We start from the raw sequence: 19,087 nt of genomic DNA on the forward strand, positions 1-19,087 counted from the left end.
AAGGTTTCTTAAACGGATATGAATAGTCTCTTAGAACCTCAGATGAAATAACGAATGAGCGTTACTGAGATTAGACAATGAGTCACTACTGAAATTCATTCTACATCGCGGGTTTTTAAGAGAATAATCGTTTATAGCAGACCTATATCTATTAATCAAAACGTCCGTTGGTCGGCCGACTCAATTCCGGATTTTGCTGGGTACATGTTGTTGGATCTGACCATCTAACCCGAGTGTCGTTCTGCCAACGTAGTCTTGAAGACTATTTACCCCGTTTAAATAAACTGTCTCAGTAAGCAAAGAGATTATGTTTTGGATCTGGACGTGATTATTCTATAAGGCGTTTCCTTTCCATTGTACGATTATCATAATAATAGATTCATGATAGTCGTTCCCCATTTCTTTTTTTTCTTTTCCGATAGTTTTATTTTATTTTAGTCGTTCCCGTTATATTTCGCTTCCTTACGCACACACAAACACACATCCACAAACACACACACACACACACACACACACAAAATCGATTCGAATTTGAAAAAGGACGAAACTGATTCTGCTGACTTTAGCCCCAAAACTAATAAATTATTTTTTAACCTTTGTTGAATTATTTCCTTCGTTTTTCCATGGATACAAAAAAATCAGTTTTCCATTTATAAACAGCTATATATATATATATATATATATATATATATATATATATATATATATATACATATATATATATATACATATATATATATACATTATATATATAATATAATGTATATACATATAATATATATATATATATATACATACATATATACATTATATATATAATATAATGTATATATATAATATATATATACATGCATATATACATTATATATATATATATATATATATATATATATATATATAGCTGTTTATGAATGGAAAACGGATTTTTTATAAATATAATATATACATTATATATATATATAATATATAGCTGTTTATAAATGGAAAACTGATTTTTATAAATATAATATATAAATTATATATATATATATATAATATATATAATGTATATATATATAATATATATAATGTATATATATGCATATATATAATATATAGTGTATATATATGTATATATAATATATATATATATATAATGTATATATATGTATATATATATATAATATATATAATGTATATATATGTATATATATAATATATATATAATGTATATATGTATATATAATATATATATAATGCGTATATATATGTATATATATAATATATATATAATGTATATATATGTGTATATATATAATATATACGTATATATAAAATATATATAATGTATATATATGTATGTATATAATATATATATAATGTATATATATATGTATACATATAATGTTTATATATATATGTATATATATAATGTATATATATATATGTATATATATATAATGTATATATATATGTATATATATAATGTATATATATATGTATATATATAATGTATATATATATATATATATATATATATATATATACACGTTTTATTTTTTATTACCGTATCTTTCTGTAAAGTTACATTATTGTTTCGGCTACACGGCCGTGTTTTTTCGCCGTCTGTAACGTCCTCAGACTTTTACTTTCTGCAAAAGTCTTAGGACGCAACAGACGGCCAAAAAAATGTCGGTGTAGCCGAAACAATAATGTAACTTAACGGAAAGATACGGTAATAAAAATAAAACGCATATTTGTTCTACAACAGTATTGAGCACTTTCTTCATTTTTTATTAATTACCATCTCTACTAAACCGACACATTAAAACACACACACGTGCACACATACAACCACACACATACATAACACCCCTATCTCTAATACAACAAACTGAACAATACCAACCCTACTTAACCTCGAAACCAACAACACTAGGAGACACCTAGAACCATAGTATAATATATGTTCCAACACCTCGCTCCCTCCTCAGTCAGGGGAGGAGAAACCCCTCCTAACTGAAACGACTATCTTCCCTTCTATCATCCCCTTCCCATACCTACACCCCCTCCAATGCCCCCCACCTCTGGGGAACAAAATCGTCCCCACACTAGGAACCGATCCTGGGTCTGGCCATACCCACATGGGGAGACAAATTAATAGAAACATTAAAAAATTCCCTATTTTAAATACACCCCTCTTTCTAAACAAACATAATATAAGACTAAAACGAAAACTCACAATACTAAAATCCAAGAATCCAAAAAATAAATATCAAAATAGAATGAAAGCACCCCTACCCTTACTTAAGAAGAGCCAGCCCCCCCTCCCCACACATACACATTAGTCACGACCTCGGATCACAGCCGCCTTCCTAAGGAAGCAAATAACCCCAAAATACTATAAAACAATATACACATTCCCAAACCAATAAAAGCAAACACACACACGCACACACACACACATAAACACACATAAACACACACACACACACATACACACACCCTACCACACCCTAAAGGAAAAGAAAAACACATTAGCAGAAAGAGATAGCCACTGACTACAGCGAGGTCAAAATCTCCCTAGACAAACCAAATAAAAAAGCAATAAAAATTCAACATACCAATGTATAATAAACACTTGAAAGCTTCCACCCCTTGGAAAAACTTCAAACTAACTACGAAAATCGCCAGTTTTACACATTTGAAAATAATTTCTGACGAGGGCGCATCACAGACCGTCTGAAACGCGCGTAAACGGTTTCAATAGCTTAAAAACATTATTACAATGATCCAAACATAATTCTCAATAAAAAACCAACACACGGAATAATAAAATAATGTTAAAAAATACACATTGTTGGTGACTACTCCCTTATATATATATATATATATATATATATATATATATATATATATATATATATATATATATATATACACAGAAGTATATAGCTCTTTCAAAAACCACTAGGGTATCGTAAATAAAAATAAATAAATAACAGCGTTTCTAAATTGTTCATATTGCGAAAAAATGCCAACAACTCTTAATTTTAAAAGGGATAAACACTCGTGCATTCAATTGGTGATTCGTCGTAGCTGCTCGTTGTACTATACCAGACAACGGGTGCTGTTGTAATGAGTTCGATCACAAGCCATTCTAGTGATAGCTGAAAGCAAGAAATATGCATGTCCATGAGTATATCGTTTACGCACGTAATAATATTTATATATATATATATATATATATATATATATATATATATATATACCTGCTTAAATCTTGTACTATTCCAAACTGATGGCATCTATCTATCTCTCTCTCTCTCTCTCTCTATATATATATATATATATATATATATATATATATATATATATATATATATATTAGTATATTTAGGCAGCATTTTGTCTTTTATGCAGATAAATAGCACAGATAACTCTTCCTTGTATTTTTTCTTTTAATCCTCCTTTTCTCTTTATCGGACCATTTTCCGAACGTTCTTTCCGAGTAAAAAAATAAATTTCCCATAATAGCGAATGTGTTCGACCTCCATTGATCATCCTTAGACGAGTAGTAAAAAATAAAAAATGAAATTGAAAAATGAAAGTAGCGAGATGAAATGAAAAGACGATTAAAAGATGATTAAAAGACGATTAAAATTATTTTTTACTACTCGCCTGTGGATGACCAATGGAGGTCGAAAACGTGCGGGATTATGGGAAATTTCTGTTTTCACTCGGAAAAAACGTTCGGAAAATAGCCCGACATAGAGAAATGGAGACTTACAAGAAAAACAAGCAAGAGGTGAGTGTGCTATATATATATATATATATATATATATATATATATATATATATATATATATATATATATATATATATATACACACAAAAGAAAAACTATGAAAGCAATATTCTGAGACATAAAGTTCTTCTTAATAAGGGTGCAACGGTGTTGTTCATGCAGAGTAAGTAGTGAAATTTTTGTATAAATGCAACAGTGCAAACCCTGTCACTGCTATCTTTGTCGAGAACATTAATGCAAACACAGGTGTATTTATGTGTGTGTGTATATATATATATATATATCTTCGTATAAGCGTATCTTAAAAGATAAGAAATGAGGATGCATAGTTGTGTTTAAGGTTCGATTCTAATTGATGGTATCAACTTTATATTTTCCCCCGTAGTGAGCTCAGTAATATATATATATATATATATATATATATATATATATATATATATATATATATATATATGTGTGTGTGTGTGTGTGTGGGTGTGTGTGTATGTGTGTGTGTGCGTGTGTGTGTGTGCGTGTGTGTGTGTATTATTTTTTCCATAATAATAAATAAGTTGCATTAATTAAAATATCATATTTACGCATATCTTGAAACCAGGTAACGCCGGACGGCTTGCTTATACTATATTGAAAACTATCTAGATTAATCTTAAACCGTTGTTGATGTTTGTTTTATAAAAGAGAGATATTATCGGGATTGGCTTAAGTCGCTACAATGTTAAATAATTCAATTTTCTCAGACAAACATCCAAACATTCAGCGCTGTAATCTACCTTAACCAAACACGGTCAAATTTTCAATGTGTCATGTGAAGTATTGAATCGCATCGGATTCTAGTATTATTATTCCTAATATGCTCCTCAGGGTTCGTCCATTGCGCATATGTTAACATTCCAGGATAGAGCGCCCTTACCAGCGTACAATGAATAGTTTGGCACATTATCATGTCGCCTTTTGTGTTCAACGCTGAGGCAATTTCGGGCGCGCAATAACTGCGCGTCGCTCGCTGCTTCCCATCGCCCATCATGCCATTGTCAGTCTCAATTAAGTATTATTAGTAGTATAATCTGTGGTCGCATAATCTAAAGTCCTTCGTTTTATGCCAACTTCCTATTGATGGTGGATCGTAAGTGTGCTGTGTTTAACGGCCGGTCACGGCTCATTAAACACTGTTTAACCGGCATGGTGCATTGCTGCGCAGACGTTGTTTTTCCATCGACGAACTAACTTTTCGGAGTGACGCCAAGTTATTTCGGGAATAAATTTCACTCATGTAAATAAAATATAAAAATCCAAACAAACACACACATACATACACATACACACGTATACACACGTATAAATATGCCTGAGCAAATCTTTTGGTAATGTTACCTCGAGTAACAGCATCAAGCTCGATACCCATCCAGGCAAGATGAATAATTGTTTTTAAATTCAACACGACCAAGGAAAGACTATACAAAATGTGATTAAATGACCGATTCTATATAGAGAAAAAATATGTATCGACTACTGTACCAACTCTGTATTTGAAACGTAGAAATAAACATTTAAACGTCGATCACCTCAAGCAAAGCAAGTTCTTACTGATGATATTTAAATTTAAAAACTACAGAAAAGAGCACTTTTCTTTGCGGGAAACAATCGTAGTTTTAATAGTTACCGATCGAAACATAGTCACGACAGTGTCTCTTTTCAACGAGATTGCACTAATAAAATATTAAGACGAACGTTTATTTATTTCAGGAGTACATTCTAATTTGTCTTACGTTGCTTACATTCTAGAAGCAACGTTTTTTTTTACAAAAATAGACGAGTGAGGGAATAAAGGTTATATATATATATATATATATATATATGTATATATATAATATAAATACACACACACACACATATATATATAATATAGATATATGATATATAATATATCTTAATGTAAAAGAAAAAGAGAAAGTTCAACTCCACAAAAGGACACTTATCTGGATAATGCCAAGCTCAACAATAATTATTGGAGCTTATACAATAGGACAACAAGAGTATGAAATGATAACACAAAACTATATATTGGTAGATATAGAATGGATCATTTATTAAATAATTGAATACAGGCAAAATTTGGAGATAGAAGGGACTCTTTATGCCGGGTCATTTCGAAGCCTAATGCTTCTCACCAGAAGAGTAGAGAAGGTGCTAGGTAGCAGGGAGAAATGCGGCATTTAGCATAAGATTGATTAAAAACGAAAGCGATTAACAGGAATTATAGAATGTTGGGGGAAGTGTTATTGAATTCTAAATAAATAGGAAGAAGCTTGTTATATAGAGTGTGATATATAATAGTATATATGGTCTTTAACATAGTATTGAGCATTGAGGGTATTTATTTTAACGGTTTGTGGGATGTCTATTTTGTATGGAGTGGGTAATTTTGACTGGTGCCACCTAAACGGCAAATGGCGGCTATAAAATCACTTATAATTATTTTTTTTTTTGGGGGGGGTTATGCAAGGTTGTATTGCTGCAATATATTTATAAGTTTCTACTGTTATGATATATGGAGCATGATCATAATGGTCCGGTCGGAGATTAAAGTGGCAATGACTATGAGTGCGTATAACTTGATGCAAAAGGTTAAGTATACATATCGATGTCAAAATGGAGGAGTAAGGAAACAATTACTACTTATGAGAGTGGTAAAAGTATACCAAATAATAGTAGGGTAATTATAATAGTACGAAAGATAATAGTAATGAAAATTATAATAATAGTAGTAATAAAGTTGAAAATAAAATAGAAGTACAATTGAAGATAAAATAAAGATAAAATAAAGATAAAGACAAAATTAAAGGTAAACATTAAAAATAAAGATTAAATATAATATTACCAATAGTTGTAATGAAAGTAAATTCAAAATTAATGTTAATAACAGTGAAAATGGAGATAATGATTATGGGGATAATAACGGGGATAATAATAATAACAGCAATTATAATGATGGGTATAATAATAATAATAATAATAATAATAATAATAATAATAATAATAATAATAATAATAATAATAATGTTAAAAACAACAATAATAATAACAATAGTAATAACGTTGAAAACAATGCAGTAATAATAATGATAATAAATAACATAGTAGTGGCAATACTTCTACCACTACCTCCACCATCACCACCACTACTACGACTAATAATAATGAAAATACTGTTAATACTAATTATTAGGGGTGCGTAAAAGAAAGGGATACAGACAAGTGTGGGGGGGTCAGAATAGCAGGAAATGGAGTTGAGGAGTGCGGTGTAAGCGGTTCCGTACTAAATAAAGTAAAATAAAGTATATATATATATATATATATATATATATATATATATATGAACACAGATAAAAAAAGATAAACAAAAAAACATTAGATGTAGAATAAGCTGGGAAAGTGTTCGGTGAACAAAAGGCCCTTGGGTTTAAATTAAATTAAAGGATTGCTTCACTGGGGACGGTATTTTAAAAAGTCCACCTTAAAACTTTAAATTTCTTGAAGTTCGATTACAAAGGCCATCAAATTTATGTTTATATGAACAAGCCAGGCCTAGATAAATTGAATACATACTTTCTCGTTTATTAACAGGAGCGGCAGGTCCATCGAATCGGCGTAACTACTTAATATAATATTTATGTATATGTATGTATTTATATATATACATATGTATTGCAATATATATATATATATATATATATATATATATATATATATATATATATATATATACAGGGTGTCCGTAAAGTTACTATACAGTCTTACAAGTTACTATACAGACACCCTGTAATATATTAACAGTACAGTAAGATATTGTATTAAAATATTTATTTGTAACAAAGAAATAAAAAGAAATAACATCTTAATGTTTCTAAAAATCTCAGAAAATACACGTGTTACATCCGAAAAGACTTTAACAATCAAAGCAAACAATTTCTATGACAAATATTAAAATTGGAGGTCTTCAGCTCCAATACATTCTCGACAACGTGACACCACACTCTGACAAACTTTGGTGCACAAGTCACGATCAAAGTTGGCAAACGCATCAATAACAAATTGTCGAAGATCTTCAACACTTCTTTGCTTTCTCGAATACACAGAGTCTTTGATGACTCCCCAGACAAAGAAGCCCAAAAATACCCTAAAAAATTTAAAATATGAAGATATAAAAAATGCAACCACCATATTAAATTCAAGACAGGAACTAATTTTCACATGCAGTCATAAACGTTGGTTTAAATTAAATAAATATAAACCACCTTAAATCATTAAAAATTACTTATTAGTAAAAATAGATTACAATTTTTTTTTCTGTAATAAATTAAGTTACACTAATAATCCCCCTTGCACCCTTTTATAAAAGAAAATATGACTAATTATCCCCCTTACATTATGTAATTATACAAAGAACATTAACTTATAATTTCTTTCGAATTATAGACCGTGCCGTCTTTAAATCAAAAGTATGCTAACGGAAATAAATTATTGCACGGGCGTCCTTTTTGAAAATGTATCATTCGATTAGGTGAAAAGCTATAGCAAACATCTATATGAGTACTTTAACCATAGTTCCTTAATTCAAAAGGCGAAAAATTAAAAGGTAAACATTTGTACCTGTATGTTTATGTATATATATGTAATATGTATATCTATGTATATGTATATATGTGTCTATTTTTTCATATATATGCATGTATATATTTGTGTATGTGTGTATGTATAATATTGTACTTAAACCAAATTTATATTTTACTCTATTTCTTTTCTATCTCTAATCCATATTAATTTTCTTATCAATTTTAAATCGAGACCTTTATTTTAATTTTTTCCAGATACATCTGCCTTACTTTTAATGCTAGGTTTATTTATGGTGTCTTTTAAATTTAAATTTAATAAAACCCTTCACAATTAGCTGATGAGGAAACCTTGTTTATTAAAAAAACTATATGTAATAATTATTGTCCGTAACTTGATGATAATAAATAAAGACACTGTTTTCCGAAACGATCGTACAAATAATTGATTTTGTTATCGTTCCTTCTTATGAAACGGATTTTTAATTTAATTATAATTTGATTTTTAAATTTTAAATTATCAATCACATTACTAAATATGTATATATATATATATATATATATATATATATATATATATACATACATATATATATATATATATATATATATATATATATATATATATATATATATATTAATATATAGATTGGGTAGATGCCATTCTTGTTATGATGGAGAAAGGAGATGGTACAAGGTCAGATTGTGAAAATTATCGAAATCTCGCTGCTGCCTGTGGTTGGAAAGGTATTTGCACGGTTCTTACTAAACCGAAAGTATATATGTTCTGATATCCTTACGGAATCCCAGTCTGTTTTAGGAACGGTGGATATGGTGTTTTCTGCTAGACAACTTTTGGAAAAATGTATTGAGCAGCGTATGCCTCTTTGCCAGATGTGTGTTGACTTAGACAAAGCGTTTGACACAGTCAACTATGAGGCTCTCTGGAAAGTGCTGGACAAATTAGGCTGTATACCCGCTTTTACGGAAAAGTTTTAGCTACTTTATCATAGTATGAAAGGTCGCGTAAACTTCAATGGTCGGATTTCGGAAGAGTTCCCCATTGATAATGGTGTGAAGCAGGGTGATATAGCTGCACCAACATTGTTTTCGCTCTATTTGGCTGCTGTGCTCTGGTCTGGTTTCCACGATTGCGATATGGGTATTTATATCAGATTCCGAAGCACTGGAAAGGTGTTCAATCTCAGAAGATTCCAAGCCAAAACGTTAGTGATGGACTTGTAAGGGAACTGTTTTATGCTGATGATGCTAACCTGGTAACAGTCTCCTCAGATAGATCTCTTTAAATATGCGTGTAGCTGCTTCTGACTGACAGAATTAAGAAAACTAAAGCCATATACACTTCTGCTCATGATGATATGTATGTGGACACTGATAGTTTCGTCTGTGGAAAGCGCGTTGAAGTTGTAAACATTTTGTCTATCTTGGAAGTCCCTTATCAAATGATGGTACTCTTGATGCGGAAATAAGACAGAGAATCAGCAAGGCATCAGATGCTTTTGGAAGGGTACAAGATAGAGTTTGGTCTTACAGTGATCTTACTCTAAAAACTAAAGTTTCAGTATATCAAGCATGTGTAGTGCGATTCCTACTCTATGCCACTGAAACATTGACCTTGTACCGGTCACATATAGTATTGCTTTGGGAGGTTTCATCAGCACTGCCTTAGGCACATTCATGGTTTTGCATAGTTTTGCCCCTGATACATATATCTTAAATAAGGGAAAAACAACCAGTATTGCTACCATTGTTATTAAGAACCAGATGCGTGGGTCGAGCCACCTTATCCGGCTTGCATACTATCGACTCCCAAAACAGCTGTTTTATTGTGGGCTCTTTCTTTGAAAAAGACCCCAGCACTAGCCAAAAAAAATGTTTTGGTGATAGCATCAAGGAGAGTCTGGTGAGCTTTCATATTCCTGTTGACAGTTGGGAGCCTCTAGCGTATGATCGCAAGCAGTGGAGGACACTGATATACAGGGCGCAGAACACTTTGAAGCAGTCAAAATAGACCGAGCAAAGCTCAAGCGAGGATAGAAGCAATGCCAAACCTTGTCGTCCAATCATGGAGATCTTTGGATCTGTGAGGTATGTGATCAGATAGATGTCGTTAATCACATGAAAGCGCACGATAAGAAAGGTTCCGCTGCTGTTAGATTCATCCAAAAAAATGAACGTTTTAAGTGTTATGTGTGCTTGAGGGTGTGCAAGTCGCTAGCAGGGCTGAAAAGTCATATTCGGCCACATGGACTTTTATTGACTGAGGGAGTAGCACTCGTCTGACGTTGCAATCGTCATATATATGTATCTTTATATATATATATATATATATATATATATGCATATATATATGTATTTATGTATATACTAGCAGAAGTACCCGTCTTTGACTGGGTTCACAAACAACCTACAGAAAATGGACTGTGATTGCTGAAAGTATGATAGGTTATGAAAAGGAGGGGGTTGTAAAGAGATAGGTTTTAATACTCATTTTAGCCTAAGCAAAATATGAGGAGAGTAAAGATAATTTTCGCGAAAATGTATTTTTTATATCAATTTGTTTCGATTCGTAGCAAAGAGTGACCAACAAAATGATGTTTCCTTGCAAAGAGAAAATGTAAAGAGAAATGCCAAGAGAAAATGTTATATATATAATAATATAAATATACAAAGCAGACACCAAAATTTTTTTATATCACCATATATATTTAAGCTGAAACATACTAAGTAGTCTTATGTACATCTATATCAAAACCCTTGTAAACGTTTTTTTTTTTCATTTTTATTTCCATAATTTGTGGACCAGGCGCGAACGCGGACCCCACAAATTTTATGAACCATATTTTGCCAGATACAACATAACCATTCCTGATCCTCGATAGATCTTCTATCATTATATGTAATCAGTTTTTAAAATAGTCAACCATATAGGAGGTTATTCATGACCACCCACACACACACGCGTTCAGTTTATATTACAGATATGTATGTATGTATATATATATATATGTGTGTATGTATGTATGTATTTATATATATATATATGTATTAATATATGTATGTATTTTTATATATATATTTATGTATATATACATATATATACGTATATATGCATATATATTCTTATATATACATATATATACATATAAATACACATTTATATATACATATATACTTATGTATACATATATATATATATACATATACACACATAAATATACATCTATATAAATACGTATCAATACGTCCATATATAAAAAAATATTTAGATATTTATATATCACACCTATCTCACCCTGCACTGAAGAATCCCGAAAGGATGAAACACGTGTGTCTGTAGGTATTTAATTATTGTAGCAAAAAATAATTATGACAGCCCCTTAAGAAATTCATTTCTTATCGTTGAGAACTTTCAGTTGAATTAACGTCGGCCAATTTAGCTCTTATGCATAGATCATCGTATAACGATTAGATCACTCTCTGACTGACGTAAATGAACATTTAAAATTAAAATGTTTAAATTCAACGCTATTTCACGCGGTTAATGGTAGCCGAATGGATGCGGTCTCCGCTAATCGAGCAAGAGATGTCCCGTGATGCTGGTTTCGAATCGTTCGGCTGGTGTTAATCGTGACACCCTGCACTGAAGAATCCCGAAAGGATGAAACACTAGTGTCTGTAGGTATTTAATTATTATAGCAAAAAATGACTATATATATATATATATATATATATATATATATATATATATATATATATATATATATATATATATATATATATATTAAGTAAGCAATATAAATGACAGAGGGGGCGAGATTTGGATATAGAGATAGGTTCAAGGCACGTCTGACAGAAAGGAGAAATAAGAAAAAAAAGCCAAGTGAACAAGCAAAGTAGAAGGGGAAGAGGAAGAGGTAAAAGGAATAACAGAGGGAGATCAGTAGTTGGAGACTGTGAGAGGGCGAGGCTAAAAAATAGGTTGTGCAACAGATAGGGAGGAAGAGAGAGATTGGGGAGTAGACTTCAGAAAAAAGATAGAAAAATGGAGGGAATTATTGAAGTTTAGAACGAAAAGCAGAGGTGAAAGTAAGCGAAGAGATTTAAAGATAAAACGTTCTATGTGACCTCACATGATATAAAAAAAAACAAACGTTACAACGGTGACCGATGAAAGGTCATAAAATCTTCAGTTGCAGGTCGTAAAACTGATCGCTTTGCCTTTCCTTGTACATTGAAAGAGAACGCCTGCCGTCGTGGAGAAAAGGTCGACAGATCGGAAGAAACAAAGCTGACACTAAGGCTTCCTCCGGCGTCAAACCTCGCCGTTTATTGTCGGATCACTCGTCGCTAGTTATTGTCGAATCAGTCGTCGCCTATACTTTGCTTAACCGGTAGTAACTCAGACTTGTATTTAAAGAAACCTACACAAAAAAAAAAAAAAAAAACCCGACGAGGACTATGATATCGTCAGATGTGAGAATTAGAGTTTTATCTCGAGAGTCGGATTGACAGGCAATCTCTGAAAGAACGGCTTATCTTTACAGGTAGACATGTAGTACTTAAAGATTTTTATAGATTAACACATCTATGTATGTTTACACACACACACACGCGCGCGCGCACACGCACGGAGCACGCACGCACGCACGCACACACACACATATATATATTCAAGCACCCTTGATTGAACACGACGGAGTTATTCTTTTTTCCGTATTTATCAAATAATGATCACCATTATTTTCATTTGAATCATAGGGGAAATGCATTCTTTTGTTTTAACAAAAAACACGTTTAATAAAGGTATGGTTTTCAGTAGTAAAAAATTAATGGATTCATTTTTGCCTTTTTTTATGAAAATAATTGTAACAATAAAAAGAAAAAAATCAGGAACCTTAGGAAAATGCCAGTAAAATTCGTATTGATGAATTTGAAATGGCTGTAAGAAAAAATAATTTCTTGAACTACCGATATTATTATTGAATTAAGCATTGTTTACTTATTATTTTAACACGAAAATTATAATTGCAAAAATATTTCCACTTTTTTTAGATTACATGTTTCATGATAGGAACGTATAGCTGTTTTTCTCACAATTAATTCCCAAATATGATGAATTGATCCTTCATCTAATGCATCAACTAGCAAATGTAAGCTTTGCTATAATTATAATAAGCTAATCTCTTACTGTCATGAGATAAGAATAATAGAAAGAGCGAAACTCCACAGAATAGGGACTTTGAAAATACCTTTTGAAGTATCCTCTCGAATAATTATGGGTATTGTAAAGATTAATTCGGTTTTACTAGAAAAAGTACCCGTCGTTGACAGACAACAGAAAATGGATGATTTACAATTAACTGCTCGCTCTTATGTTTGGTTTGAAATCGAGGGTACCAATGGTTATCTGACCTTATGTACGTTTAAATAAATAAATAAATATTAAGCTCCTTTATTGAAAAAAAAAGTTTTTTTTCTATGTACTCGAGCACTTTCTTGGAATTCTTTCCCCCCAAAAACGGTAAATAATATATATATATATATATATATATATACATAGATATATATATATATATATATATATATATTTACTAGCAAAAGTACCCGTCGTTTACTGGGTTCAAAAACAGCCTCCAGAAAATGGACTCTGATTTATGAAAGTATGATTGGTTATGAAAAGGAAAGGTTGTAAATTTGGGTTGAATTTGAGGGTATCAAAACCAAAGACAAAATATGATGAAAGTAAAAATAAAATAGATAACCTCCTTAAATTATTATACCATACCTGTTTACACTGAAACGCTTCTCACAATATTCTGTGAAATCTATATTAAAAAAAACCTTGTTACACTGTGTTACACATTTCTATTCTATAGAGGTCAGGCGCGAACGACCACCCCATAATTTTATTATACTGTATTTCTTAAAACTGAAACATAATTATCAAAGTATACTTACAAAGATAGATATGGAAAGTCTTTATTAAAAGGGTATGCTTATTTCCATTCTATGGAGGCCAGGCGCGAAGCTAGACCCCACAATTTTATTATACCATCCCTATTTTAGTTAAAACATACTTATCAAAGTATTCTTATTCACATCTATACCGAAAACACTTGTAAACGTTTTTTTTTATTTTTTTTATTTTTTTTATTTCCATACTTTGTGGACCAGGTGCGAACGCAGACCCCGCAATTTTAATAGACCACCGTTCTGTCAGATCAAACATACTCATTCCTGTGCCTCGATACATCTTCTCTCATTATATATAATCAGTTTTTTTTTTTAAATAGTCAGCCATATAGGAGCCTATTCGTGACCAGACACGCACACACACATTCAGCTTTATATTATATATATATATATATATATATATATATATATATAGATATATATATATATATATGCATATAGATATATGCATGTTTATATCTATCTATCTATCCCTGTTTCTATATATATGTGTTTGTATGTGTGTGTGTGTGTGTGTGTGTGTGCGTGCGTGTGGGTGTGTGTGTGTGTGTGTGTGTGTGAAACGTATTATTATTAATATTAAATTATTATTATTTATTCTTGGAGAGATCAGAAAGATTGAAATTGAATTTGAAATATACACGATAGTATAGACAAGTTGTGGATTACGGAGAAGAAAGTAAATTTACTTTGAAAGAGATTTTACGAGGAAAAGGGCAACATTAATGGAACTTTCAGATATCAATCTATCTAATATGGAGATTCCGTGTAAACCCTATGGAATTTTGCTCGTTGATTTCTAAGAACTTGCCCTGGCGAAAAATATTGAAAAAAGATAAAATAAAAGAAGATATTATGTTTCTGACGATGTAAAATATTTTATTTTCAGTTTTCCAGTCTATCAAGTACATTTATCTTCCGAGAACTTTTACTGGTTTAACATCCGAACATTTTTATTTTTTCCTGGATTCACCATTTTGAAAGAAATACGTTGTCATCATATTCTTTTCATGATGTTTTCATGTTTATTTTGTGTGTCTGTAACTTTTTACGTTTTGTGCTTTGATGTCGATTCCATGCATGTCGGCGTTAAAGTATATATACATCTAGTGTACTCGAATGACTTTCCAGACGCAGTATTTTGAAATGTATCCAAGTATAGGTTGCACGCGTCGCCGTTTACTGCTGAATATGGTGCGACTGTTAAAATGCGTCTGCTCTCAGATATATAACCCCGCTGTAAATCATTGTTTTGGAAAGTGTACACACACACACACACACACACACACACACACACACATATATATATATATATATATATATATTGAGTACAAAAATCGAGAAAATCAAATCGAGTGTACATACGCTCGATTTGATTTTGTTTAGTTTTCCTTATGAAACTTATTCATAATTTACAATTATCAATATTTATAGTCAACATTAATTTAGCTTCAGGATAAATATACCAATCGAGGTTATTATATATCTACATTGCTATAAGCATTGTTCGTTTAAAGTATAAATACATTGAAATAAACTTTGCTCTTTAGACTCCAGGTCTAATTCCCTCTATAAAATATAGAATATATATATATATATATATATAATAAAATGGAGGTGGAAGGACCTGGATACTCAACGTTTCGCCCGATTTATGCGGGCTTCTTCAAGAGGGATGGTCATTGACCATCCCTCTTGAAGAATCCCGCATAAATCGGGCGAAACGTTGAGTATCCAGGTCCTTCCACCTCCATTTTATTTTATATCGTCGGATTTAATCCAGCTCAACAATCATATATATATATATATATATATATATATATATATATATATATATATATATATATATATATCACTTACCACTGGTATTTAACAATTTCGTCTTAGGAGAGGTGTGGTTGGAGATTGCGCACATCTAGCCACAAAAACAAGCAACCCTCCGTGGGTATCCATAGTCTGTACAAGACTGAAGGAGCCTTCTGAGATATATATATATATATATATATATATATATATATATGTATATATAACTACTTTATTTACTCACATAAAATTAATATACGAAAGTATAGATTTATACGTACACTTTTATTTACTTCAAAAGTGCTCACTACGTAGGTAGAGCTAGTTAGTAATTTAGAAAATATATATGGTTTATGCGCCTGCCTGATGAATCCTAGAGTGGATGAAACGCCGAATATTCAGTGTAGCTTAATCGCCATATATATTTCATTAATTACTCTCTCTCTCTCTCTCTCTCTCTCTCTCTCTCTGTATATATATAAATAAATATATATATATATATATATATATATATATATATATATATATATATATATATATTTGTTTACTGTTTTGGGGAAACAATTCCATCAAATTGCTCGATTACAAAGGAAAAAAATCAATATAAGAGATTAATTTATTTAAAACTGTACGGAAGGTAAAAAAAAACATTGGTACCGTCGGTTTCAATCCTAACATAAGGGGAGGGTCAATTAATGAAAAATAACTTTTCACGAGTTAGGTTTAAAATAATAATTAGAACCAATATATATGAAGTAGAATTCCTGGATGCAATTTTAAATCTTAAAGATGGGACACATAGACACTTTTCTACAAGCCCAATGAGACACTAAGTTACATAAACCAAGGATCATGTCACCCCCCCGTACCAATTTCCAAAAGAATCACCATCTTCAATCAAGCAGTCCCATATTACAATGAGGCGCTCCAAAAACGTGGATTTACAGAAAACATAAACTACCAGTAAACCTAACATCTATTAATAAAAGAAAAACAACAAAAAACAAGCGCAAAAAGAGGCGGAACATAATTTGGTGTGCACCTCTTTTTTCCCTCAACACAAAAACCCGAGTAGCACATTTACTCCTGTAACTGCTGGACAGAAATTTTCCTCCAAAACATAAGCTGCACACATTATTCAATAGGAACACTGTTAAGGTCAGCTACTCTTCAATCCCATCAATAAAAAAACATAATTTCAAGGGAACGGAATGAAAAATAAAACGCGCGCTGTTCTTACCGATCCAAGAATCGTTGCCAATTAGGGGGAAGGTGAAGGGTGAAATCCCTCCTATATGAAACGGCACTGACGCATCAGGCTAGCGATTCAGGAGAAGTATACATCGGTATGTAACAACGGGCTTTAAGCAGAGATTTAACCCGCATAACTGTTCTTTTTGGGCAAAAACGAGCATAAAACAGCCTAAGTATGGCAATTAAAAGACAACGGAACACCATTCAGCGTTAGATAGCAGAATATAGAGAAGAGACCGTGATTACATAGGAAAATATAGAGAGACGACTAGCCTCAAAACGATGCCTGCTTTGTGATGCGGAGAAACACCACATTACAAAGACTATAAATGGGTCCCAAATATCTGTTTAAATGTCCGCAGTAAATGCCTTAAGGCCTGTATACATAGTAGACAAGCGCTTAAAATAAACTTGGAGAACCGATCAACAAACGAAGACCCTACATAGAGGGAATTCTTAGAGAGTATTCTAAATGCAGTCAAATTAACACATAAAATGATTCAGCAAAAGTGAACACATATATTAAGGAATTTTCTAAGTAAATAGCATGGAATTTGTACGGCTTTATGAAAAGATATAATAACAAACTTTATATATATGTATGTATGTATATATATATATATATATATATACATATATATATATAAAGGGTTTAGAAGTTACAATTTAATAAATAAATTGACATTAGTTTATATAAGAATACACTGATTATAAGGTTACTGTGGTTCATTTGCATTTAAAAATATTGTCGTTCATTTTGATTAAAAAATATTCATTTTGATTTTAAAAAAATATTGTTCATTTTGATTAAAAATATTCATTTTGATTTAAAAAAAAATCACTTTGATTTAAAAAAATCATTTTAATTTAAAAAATACTGTTCATTTGATTAAAAAATATTTTAATTTTAATATTTCAAATGGTTTGCTTGTGTTCTGCTTCAAATATTCATAATCTTACATGCATAATTTTCATTTAATTATATTAAATAAACTTCAAGTTTACTACAAATCAAATCGTGTTCCTTCACTTTTTTTAAAATGTAATTTATAAGTAATTAAAGAACGCATTCTTATCTATAAAATCTATAATACAACGAAATATTCAATTTGTTTATAATACTTAAACAAACAACTTGTGTTTTATTATTATTTATTATTTTTTATTATTAATATTAGATGAGTTTCAGTATAAATCATCGTGTTCTTTTTTAATTTCAATCCAATTTTGAAGTTTTGTAACGCTATCTGTAAAAATTACTGTTCATTATTGACAGTCTAAGAGTTCCACATATCTTGCTTGTTGGGACCTCGGCGATGACGTCATTTTTTCAGCTGGCCGGCCATCTTTATAACGAAGGCCACGATGAAACGCGGAATATTCAGTGTAGATTAATCGCCATATACATTTTATAACTTAATAACTAGGTCTACCTACGTATTGAGCAATTTTGAAGTAAATACTTAAAGTTTACGCATCAATTTATACTTTCGTATATTAATTTTATGTGAGTAAATGAAGTAGTTATATATATAAACACGCATACATAAATACATAGAAAGAATGATAAATATAAAGAAAAAGAGAGAGAGAGAAAAGGAGAGAGTTCAAGAGAAAGAGGGGGAGGCAAACTTTA

The 19,087-nt window shown here is 31.0% G+C and overlaps 1 protein-coding gene across 16 annotated transcripts in view; it reads right to left on the minus strand.

The window, feature by feature from the left end:
• Positions 1-19,087, minus strand: part of LOC145263650 (5-hydroxytryptamine receptor-like) — a 1,538,699-nt gene that overhangs the window by 683,731 nt on the left and 835,881 nt on the right. The window lies entirely within an intron of this gene.

This window comes from Euprymna scolopes, chromosome 39, assembly GCF_053919585.1.
Source record: "Euprymna scolopes isolate OS-2025 chromosome 39, ASM5391958v1, whole genome shotgun sequence".
NCBI classification, from domain to species: domain Eukaryota; kingdom Metazoa; phylum Mollusca; class Cephalopoda; order Sepiida; family Sepiolidae; genus Euprymna; species Euprymna scolopes.